General features: G+C 35.5%; 1 pseudogene; it reads right to left on the bottom strand.

Annotated features, from left to right (window-relative positions):
- Positions 1 to 7815: 7815 nt before the first annotated feature.
- On the bottom strand, positions 7816 to 8707 carry LOC702005 (large ribosomal subunit protein eL6 pseudogene; annotated as a pseudogene).
- Positions 8708 to 10445: the final 1738 nt, after the last annotated feature.

Below are 10445 nucleotides of genomic sequence, written 5' to 3'. Positions count from 1 at the left end.
CTTCAAATTAAGATTTTGCTTTCAAGCTCTGATAAAATCATGAGAAAGAATGTAACAAACCTTTCAAAATATAAATTTAAAGAAGAATAAATACTTGACAGGTTAATAGCAGTCAAAATAAGTCACAAAATATGAATGCAATGCAACAGAGTTTTTAAAATATATACATACAACAAAGTTAAAGCTCTAAAGAGAAAGACATAATTAAGAGTTTAATGGAACATAACACACTGAACCAGAGTGTCCAAGAGTTTATATCAACTCTCTACTTTTATATTCAGCTCCCTCACTCATACTCTATAACAGAAGAATGTTTTTTTGGGAGTGCTGAGAGGGCAGGTGAACAACTATTTCAAGCCTACTATGTAATAGGCACTAAGCTTGGAATATTTTACTTCATTCCAATAAAATCCTGTAACATCGTCTCCAATTTACAAATCAGGAAATGAGTCTCAGAGGCTAAGCAACTCGTCTAGAGTTACGTAGCCTGGGAGTGACAGATTAAACCCAGGTGTATCTGATTCCAATGTTTATGCTTTTCAACTAGATTATCATGTTCCCAGGCTTTTTAGGTATGATAACTTATTTTTCCCAGAAATGATCATTATTTTATTACAGAAAAAGAACAAAGGGAGTCTAGAATGATAGCTCATTATATCTTCCTATTTTTCAGTCTAATTCTGAAACATTATACCTTGTAAAGAGTGTACATACAGTTTCAAAGGTGAAAAGAGTATTATTTAATTTTTATTTAATGTATTTAATGGACACACTGTAACTGAACATATTTATGGGGTGCAATTTAATGTTTCAACACATGTCTATGTGTATAGTAATCCAATTATGGTAGTGGATCTATTACCTCATGCATTTATCATTTCTTTGTGTTGAGAACATTCAAAAGCTTCTCTTCTAGCTACTTTGTGATATGTAATATTTTACTGTTAGCCAGTCACTCTACTTTGCAATAGAACACTACAATTTATTCCTCCTATCTAATTGTAATTTTGTACACATTGACCAACCTCCCCCTTTACACCTCTTCCTCTTTCCTCCCCAGTCTCTGGTAACCACTGTTGTACTCTCTGCTTCTATGATATCAGCTTTTTAAAAGATTCTGTATGTGAGTGAGACCATGCAGTATTTGTCTTTCTATGCCTGGCTTAGTTTACTTAACACAGCAACCCCTGGATCTGTCCATCTTGCCACAAATGTCAGGATTTCATTTTTTTTTTTAAATCGCAAAATAGTATTACATTGTGTATATATACCACATTTTATTTTTTTCTTTTGCTCTCTCTCTCTTTCTCTTTTCTTTCTCTCTCTCTCTCTTACTTTTTTCCTTCCTTTTCCATTTCCCTTTCCCTTTCCTTTTTCTCTCTTTCTTGAGACCTCTCTCCCAGGCTGGAGTGCAGTGGGATGATCATAGCTCACTGTAACCTTGAATAAGAATTCAAGGTTAGGCTCAAGTGATCCTCCCACCTTGGCCTCCCAAAATGCTGGGATTACAGATGTGAGCCACCACGCCCCGTCTCTTTGCCACATTTTCTTTATCTATTCATCCATCGATGGACACAGGTTGACTCCATGTCTTGGCTATTGAAAATAGTGTTGCAGTAACCATGGGAGTGCCACGATCTCTCTGACATACAGATTTCATTTCTGTTGAATATATACCCAGTGGTGGGATTGTGGGATCATGTAGTAGTTCCATTTTTAGTTTGTTAAGGAACCACCCTACTGTTTTCCATAACGGGCTGTGCTAGTAAACAATTCCACCAACAGTGTCTAAGTGTTTCTTTTTCTGCACATCCTCACCAACACTTGTTTTTGTTTGTCTTTTAGATAATAGTTATTCTAACTAATGTAATGTGGTATCTTACTGTGGTTTTGATTGGCATTTCCCTGATGATTAGTGATATTGAGCATTTTTTCACATATTTGTTGACTATTTGTATGTCTTCTTTTCAGAAATGTCTATTAAGGTCTTTTGTCCATTTTTAAATTAGGCTGTCTGTTTTCTTGCTGTTGAATTGCATAACTTCCTTATATATTCTGAATAGTAACCTTTTGTCAGATGTATAGTTTGAAAATATTTTCTCCCATTCTGCAGGTTGTCTTTTCACCTTGTTAATAGTTTCTTTCACTGTGCAAAAGCTTTTTAGTTTGCTATAACAGCATTTGTTTGTTTTTGCTTTTTTTGCCTGTGCTTTTGAGGTCTTATTTAAAAAATCCTTGCCCAGCCCGATATCATGAAGTATTTATCCTATTTTTCTTCTAGTAGTTTCATAGTTTGAGGTTTTACCTGTAAGTCTTTAATCTATTTTGAGTTGATTTTTGTATATACTGAGAGGTAGGGGTCTAGTCTCATTCTTCTGTGTGTGGATATTTAATTTTCCCAGAGCCATTTATTAAATAGACTTTTTCCACAAAAATCAGTTGGTTTTATATGTGTGAATTTATTTCTGGGCTCTCTATTCTGTTCCCTTAGTCTTTGTGTCTGTTTTGACACTCATACCATGCTCTTTTTGTCAGTATAGTTTTGTATTATATAATATATTTTTATATTTATGTATACATAATAATTGCAAATATTTATGGAGTACATGTGATAATTTGTAGTGTATTTTGAAGTCAGATAGTATGATACCTCCAGCTTTATTTGGGTATTTTGTGGTTCCATATCAATTTTAGGATTGCTTTTTCTGTATCTACAAGAAGTGACACTGGAATTTTGATAGGGATTGCATTAAAACTGTACCTCTCTTTGGTAATATGGCCATTTTTAACAATATAAGTGTTTTAAAATTCATAATCATGGGATATCTTTCCATTTATCTGTGTTCTCTTCCATTTTTTTTCATCAAAGTTTTATGGTTTTCAGTGTCAAGATCTTTTACCTCCTTGGTTAAGTTTATTCCTAGGTATCTTATTTTTAGTAGCTATTATAAATGGAACTGGTTTTTAAATTTCTTTTTCAGATAGTTCCCTATAGAATATAGAAATGCTGCTGATTTTTGTATGTTGATTTTGTATCCTGCAACTTTACTTAATTCATTAGTTCTAAAAGTTATTATTATTATTATTTTTGCTGATGTATTTACAGTTTCCTATATATAAGATCACATTGTCTACAAACAGGAACAATTTGATATTCTCCTTTCCAATCTGGACACCTTTTATTCCTTTCTCTTGCCTAATTGCTCTGGCTAGGACTTCAGTACTGAGTTGAATAGAAATGGTGAAAGTGGGTATCCTTGACTTGTTTCTGATCTTACAGAAAGAGATTTCAGCTTTTCACTGTTGAGTATGATGTTAGCTATAGGTTTGTTATATATGGACTTTGTTGTGTTGAGGTACATACCTTCTATACCTAATTTTTAGAGATTTTTTTTTATTGTGAATGGTTGTTAAATTCTGTCAAATGCTTTTTCTTCATCTTCTGAAGTGATCATATGCTTTTTATCATTTTGTTAATATGGTGGATCAAATTTTTTATTTGCATATGTTAAATCATCCCTGAATATCTGGCATGAATTCCACTTGATTATGGTGAATGATCTTTTTAAAGTACTGTTGAATTTGGTTTGCTAGTGTCTCACTGAGAATTTCTGCATCTATGTTCATCAGGGATATTGACCTGTAATTTTGTTATTTTCGTTGTGTTCTTATTTGTTTTTGGAATTAGGCTAATACTGACCTCATTAAATGGGTTTGGAAGTATTTCCTCTTTCTCAATTTTCTGGAGTATTTAAAAAAGAATTGGTACTCATTCTTCTTTAAATGTTTGGTAGAATTCAGCATGGAAGCCATCAATCAGGTCATGGGCTTTTCTTTGATGGAAGACTTTTTATTACTGATTCAATTTCCTCACCTGTTATTGATCTGTTCAGATTTTCTATATCTTCACAATTTAATCTCAGTACATTGTATGTTCAGGAATTTATCCACTTGTATGTTATTAAATTTGTTGGTATATAGCTATTCATAATAGTCTCTTATGATCCTTTGTCTTTTGTGGTATCAGTTGTAATGTCTCCTTTTTCATCTCTGGTTTTATTTATTTCAGCTTTCTCACTTTTTTCTTAGTCTAGCTAAAGATTTGTCCATTTTATTTATCTTTTCAGTAAGCCAACTCTATTTTGTTGATTTTTTGAATTGTTTTTTAGTCTCCATTTTGTTTATTTCTACTGTGAGCTTTCTACTCTGAGAAGGAAGGAATTATTTCCTTCCTTCTACTAATTTTAGGTTAGTTGGCTCTTGTTTTTCTTGTTTCTTGAGCAATATTGTTAGGTTATTATATATCTTTATTTTTTGGTGTAGACATTTGTTGCTATAAACTTTAGATCTTAGATCATATAGGTTTGATATGTTTCCATTCTCTTTTCTCTCAAGGAAATTTTTAATTTCCCTTTCAATTTCATCATTGACTCATTAGTTGTTTAGGAACATGTTGTTTAATGTTCACATACTTGTAAAGTGTCCAAAGTTTTTCTAAGTGTTGACTTCTAGATTTATATCCTTGTGGTCAGAAAACATACTTGATATGATCTCTATATTCTTCAATTTGTTAAAAATTGTTTTGTGGCCTACCATGTGATCTACCTGGAAAATGTTTTACATGCAGTTGAGAAGAAAGCATATTCTGCAGCTGTTAGATGGAGTGTTTTGTAAATGTTTGTTAGGGCCATTTGGTCTGTGGTGCAGTTTAATTCTGCCGTTTCTGTTGATTTTTTTGTCTAGATTATCTACCCATTGTTGAAAGCGGGGTGTTGAAGTGCCCTACTTTTATTGTTTTGCATCTATCTCTCCCTTTATGCGAATAATATTGTTTGCTTTATATATTTGAGTGTTTCATTGTTGGGCACATATGTATTTACAATTGTTATATCCTCTTGTTGAATCGATCCTTTCAGGCATTTTATATATGTCCTTTTCTTTGGGGTCTGTCACTAGAGACTAATTGTATTTATTTCAGGGTGTCATGTTTTCTTGCTTCATGTCTCTATGTCCCTACATTGATCTCTACACATCTAGTGGAATAGTAGCTTTTTCTAATTTTATAGAATAACTTTTGTAGAGAGAGACTTTTGCCTGTAGATGACTCCCTAGGGTGTTGTTTGGGTATGGGACATTGACATTTTTTTTCTGGGTAGATTCATTAGTGTGATCCCTGGCAGTTTTTTCAGTTGTAATCCTTATTAGTGATGTTTGTTATTGCCTCAAGGGCCTAGGCCATAGGAGTTTCTCATCATGGTGGTACAGGATGCCTAGCAGTGGGTCCAATTTCAAGATTGCCCCAAACCATAGGTGCTTAATCTTAGGGTTGGAAGATGCTCCAGGTTGGTTTCTACTCTAAGTCAGTGTAGCTGTATGTACTTCCAGCTGCTCTCCAAACTGGATTTGGGGCCTGTGAGGACCAAGGAATTTTCAGATAGCAAGGAAGGCTGGTGTATGTGGTAGCAGTGGGGACTGATGGGAATCTCTGCTTTGCTTTTTCTCCATAAGAAAATGTCTCCCCTGACACTGAGCTCATTCAGGCAGGGGAGATCTTGTGGCAGAGTGAGGATGCCTCGCTCCCCTCTCTATGGTGTTATCAAGGGCTTCCATGCTTCACAAGGATCTCTCTGCTCCCCTGGGGCTCACCAGTGTACTTCCTCAGTCACTCTAGTCAAAATATAGTTGTTTATTCATTGTTTTAATTCATCTTTGTGGGAGTGACGAGTACCAGGTAACTCTAGTCAGCCATCTTGCTGACATCACTGGAAAGAGTATTTGAAATAACTGACATTTAACACAGCTTTCAGATAATATGATTTGAGTTACTGTGCCCTGGTAAATGAAAATGTAACTTATAAAATCATGTTCATTATGTATTAGTATAATGTGGAAAGGCAAAACTCAGTTTAAAAAGAGAGATAAAATATGTATTTCTGGTAAAAGCCTATGCACATAGGTAAGCTTTTGGAAAGAATTGTACTTTGGGCATCCCAAGTCGGACATCCATGATAAGCAGGCAGGAATATAGATGTGTCTGGAGATCAAAGCTGGGGAGTCAGGGCTGGAGATTTAAATTTGAGAAATCAATATGTAGATAGCATGTAAAGTCATGAGACAAGATGAGTCACCAAAATAAAAAAGTGTTGATAGGAAAGTGGACAGAAGACAGGAGCCTTAAGTGCAAATATATAACTCATTTTCAATGCCCAAATTTTCTCAGACTGCTTCCCTAACATACATACATACACACATGCACACACAAACACACAAAGACAATAATTGTACTTCTAATATCTAGTTGAATTTAAACACTGCATACACTTGTGATATGTAGCATCACTGCTAAAGATGAAACTATTAATAGACATAGACTTCTGAAGGGTTGTTTGGAGACATTTAGGGTCACACAGAACCAACGTGCCACTCAGTTTTAAGAGCTGTGTGGCATAGTAGTTAGCTTTGGCTGTGGCATCAAATTATTTGGGTTTGAATTCCAAATCCACTATTCCTATCAAGTGGCCTTGGACAAAGTATTGAATTTTGTTGTTGCCACTCAGTTTCCTTGTTTATGTAATAAGAGTATCTACTTCATAAAGTTCTTGTGAGGATGAAATGAGCTAAAATAGGTAAAACATATGGTAGCTCACCAAATGTTCACAATTCTTATCCAAGAATTATGTAATGGAGTTTGAAGGGATCCTAGCAGCTTTCTTTTCCAAGCATCCCGCCCTCCAGGAATTCTCTCAGAGAGCTCACTACATCATGAGGCCGTTGTTTGTATACTGACGAGCTCTGGTGTTGCACAGCCACTTTGTATGTGGAAACCAAACCTACCTCTTCTCACTGCTACACTTGGATTGTATTTTTGCATTCCAGAGAGCTACAGAATAAGTTGTCTCTTTCACTGAATCTTCAAACCCCGGAGGCAGCTCTCATGTGCTCTGTTGTCTTTTTCTCACCCTGCTCCTTTAACTATTCTGTACACAAAATGAATTCCAGACTTCTCATAATCCTGGGCTTCACTCCATCTATAGATATTGCCATTTGTCAAAGTTCTTTTAAAATTTGCCTATGAAATTTGTACATCAAGACATGCAAGTACTTGTTATAGTGCAAATGTTAAGCCACATCTGATTTGAGCTGAGATGGATGAAGAAAAACAATGAATCCATTTAGTGTTTGTGATGCCTTTAGGCTTGGCAACTTTAAGAGAAATAAAGTAAAACTAGTTTAATTATTTTGCTAAGGGCAAACCTAAAGTAACTTCCTAAAGTGTGTTTCTAAATTGAGAACTCACCTGGCTTTTTGGTGATAGGCATACCTGTTTATAAATGAGTGATTTCAACATGTGGGTCATAACATATATATGAGAAAGATTCTTTCAATTTTAGAGTGACTTTTCATTAAAGATATCCTAGCTGGACACCTGTGAAGATTCATAATCCATTATTTATCTTGTACATTTCTATAGCGCCTGTTGCCATAGTAACCTACTCAAACTGAGATATAAGACAATAAACAAATAAGCTTGAAAGACCACTATAGTCACAGATAACTTGAATTATGAATATTGTACTATGATGAGTAGGATAGTTGATGATGTTCTATTGAAAAAATGATAAATCAAGATTATAAAGGCTCCTGGAACAACAAACTGTAGAGAAGGATTTCTGACAATACTATTGTAAGTGCTATGGGTCCACACAGAAGGTAAAGGTTAAAAAAATGGCTGTTTTCACAAAGGAATACTGCTCAGCCTTTATTTTTTATTTATTTAAATATGTAAGTTATTTCATTAGGTTCTTCTTAAGGAATTTAGAACACTAATTAGTGAGGATAAATTCCATTCATCAGGGCAAACACAGATCACAGGTAGCCCTGGAACTGAGGAATAGCTTTGAGTTTGGTAAACTCAAACTGCGGTAAAGTGCACAGTTTTCCAATCAACTTTGCACTGCTCTGTAATCTCATGTTTCCCTCTTTCTGTGTTGAAGATCTCACCTCCCTGGTGTCTGGGCTTCTGTAGCTGCTGCTTCTTGAAGTAAATGTCGGTAAGATGTTTTTGGATTTTCACATTGCTGATATCAGTTTTGGTTGAGGTGGCAATGGCAAATTTCCGACGTGCTCTTTGTAGAGGAACTCGATTGAGGACCAGAGGTCCAGTCACAAGTAACAGGTCACTAGCCAGCTACTTCAAGAAAACCACCCTGTTGCCTCTGTGGCACCCAGTGAGGATGATCAGAATGGTCCCAGGGGTGATGCTGGCTCACAGTTTTCTCATGTGCTGACTGAAGGGATTTTTGACATGGCTCAAAATATTTCAAGTCATATCTTCAGTAGGATAATATCTAGGCCCTTTGAGAAGTTTAACCAACCTGGTACTGCTATTCTTGTTATCATCAATTGGTTTTGCAACCAATTTGCAAGAAACTTCTCCTTTTTCTTTTCAACCTTGGATTTAGCGGCAGAATACTTCCTCTTGTACATGGCCTTTCTGGAATACATAGCAGATTGGAAATATCTGGCAATTCCTTTGACAAGGATAGAATTTCCGCTGCAACGGGGCTTTCCCTTCTTGGGCTTTTTAGCCTTGAGGGTACCCTTTTTCACCTTGCTACCAGCATCAGGCTTCTTGGCTTTGGGTTTGTTCTCCTTAGTATCTGGCTTGTCAACTTTTTCACCCACCATCATGCAAGATGGGAAAGAGCTATTCAGCCATTAAAACGAAGGAAATTCTGTCATTAGTGACAACATGAGTGAATCTAGAGGACATCATGCTAAGTGAAATAAGCCAGGCACAGAAAGACAAGTATCACATGATCTCACTTAAATGTGGAATCTAAAGAAGTAGAATTAACAGAAGCAGAGTAGAATAGTGGGATAAAATTTTGCAATCTATCCATCTGACAAAGGGCTAATATCCAGAATCTACAAGGAACTTAAACAAATTTACAAGAAAGAACCCCATCAAGAAGTGGGCAAAGGTTATGAACAGACACTTCTCAAAAGAAGACATTTATGTGGCCATCAAACATATGAAAAAAAGCTCATCATCACAGGTCATTAGAGAAATGCAAATCACAACCACAATGAGATACCATCTCACACCAGTTAGAATGGCGATCATTAAAAAGTCAGGAAACAGTGGATGCTGGAGGGAATGTGGACAAACAGTAATGCTTTTACACTGTTGGTGGGAGTGTAAATTAGTTCAAACATTGTGGAAGACAGTGCGGTGATTCCTCAAGAATCTCAAACCAGAAATACCATTTGACCAAGCAATCCCATTACTGGGTATGTACCCAAAGGATGATAAATCATTCTATAAAGACATGCACACGTATGTTTATTGTGGCACTGTTCACAATAGCAAAGACTTGGAACCAACCCAAATGCCTATCAATGGTAGACTGCATAAAGAAAATGTGGCACACATACACCATGGAATATTATGCAGCCATAAAAAAGGATGAGTTCATGTCCTTTGCAGGGACATGGATGAAGCTGGAAGCCATCATTCTCAGCAAACTAACACAGGAACAGAAAACCAAACACCATATGTTCTCACTCATAAGTGGGAGTTGAACAATGAGAACATATGGGCACATGGAGGGGAACATCACACACCGTGGTCTGTCAGGGGGTGGGGGCAAGGGGAGGTATAGCATTAGGATAAATACTTAATAGAGATGATGGGTTGATGGGTTTGGCAAACCACCATGTCACACGTATTCCTATGTAACAAACCTGCACACTCTGCACATGTATCCCAGAACTTAAAGTAAAAACAAAAAGAAAAAAAAAAAAAGAATAGTGGTTAGTTACCTGGAGCTGAAAGCAGGGGGCAGGTTGAAGGGAGGGTTGGGGAGATGGTCAAAGAATATGAAATTTCAGTTAGGAAGAGTAAATTCAAGAGATCTATTATACAATATGGTGATTATAGTTAATAACAATATATTGTATTCTTGAAAATTGCTAAGGGAGTAGATTTTAAGTGTTCTCACCACAAAAAATAAATGACAGGTATATGAGGTAATGAATATGTTAAATTGCTTGATTTTATCCTTCCACAATGTATATATCAAAATATGTTGTAAACCATAAATATATACAATTTTATCTTGTCAATTAACTATATATAAATATATATGTGCATGTATGTGTGTACATATAAATTGTGTGTGTGTGTATATATATGTATATATATAGAGAGAGAGAGAAAGAGAGAGAGCGAGTGAGAGCACGCTAAAAAATAATTTGTTTTCTTTGGACACTCTTCCAAAGAACATGAGGACCATTTGGAACTGAAAATGGTAATCAGAAAATAAGTTAAATAAAAATATAACACACCACTTATTAAAATGGGGAAATTATAGTACATTAATAAAAATATGAACATTTAAGGTTTGGTATGGGCCCTTCTGAAGAAATTAGAGAATAACAGA

This window comes from Macaca mulatta, chromosome X (genome assembly GCF_049350105.2).
Source record: "Macaca mulatta isolate MMU2019108-1 chromosome X, T2T-MMU8v2.0, whole genome shotgun sequence".
Classification (NCBI taxonomy): Eukaryota; Metazoa; Chordata; class Mammalia; order Primates; family Cercopithecidae; genus Macaca; species Macaca mulatta.
Note: the sequence above shows the minus strand (reverse complement) of the source record. Positions and strands in the feature narration are given on the sequence as shown.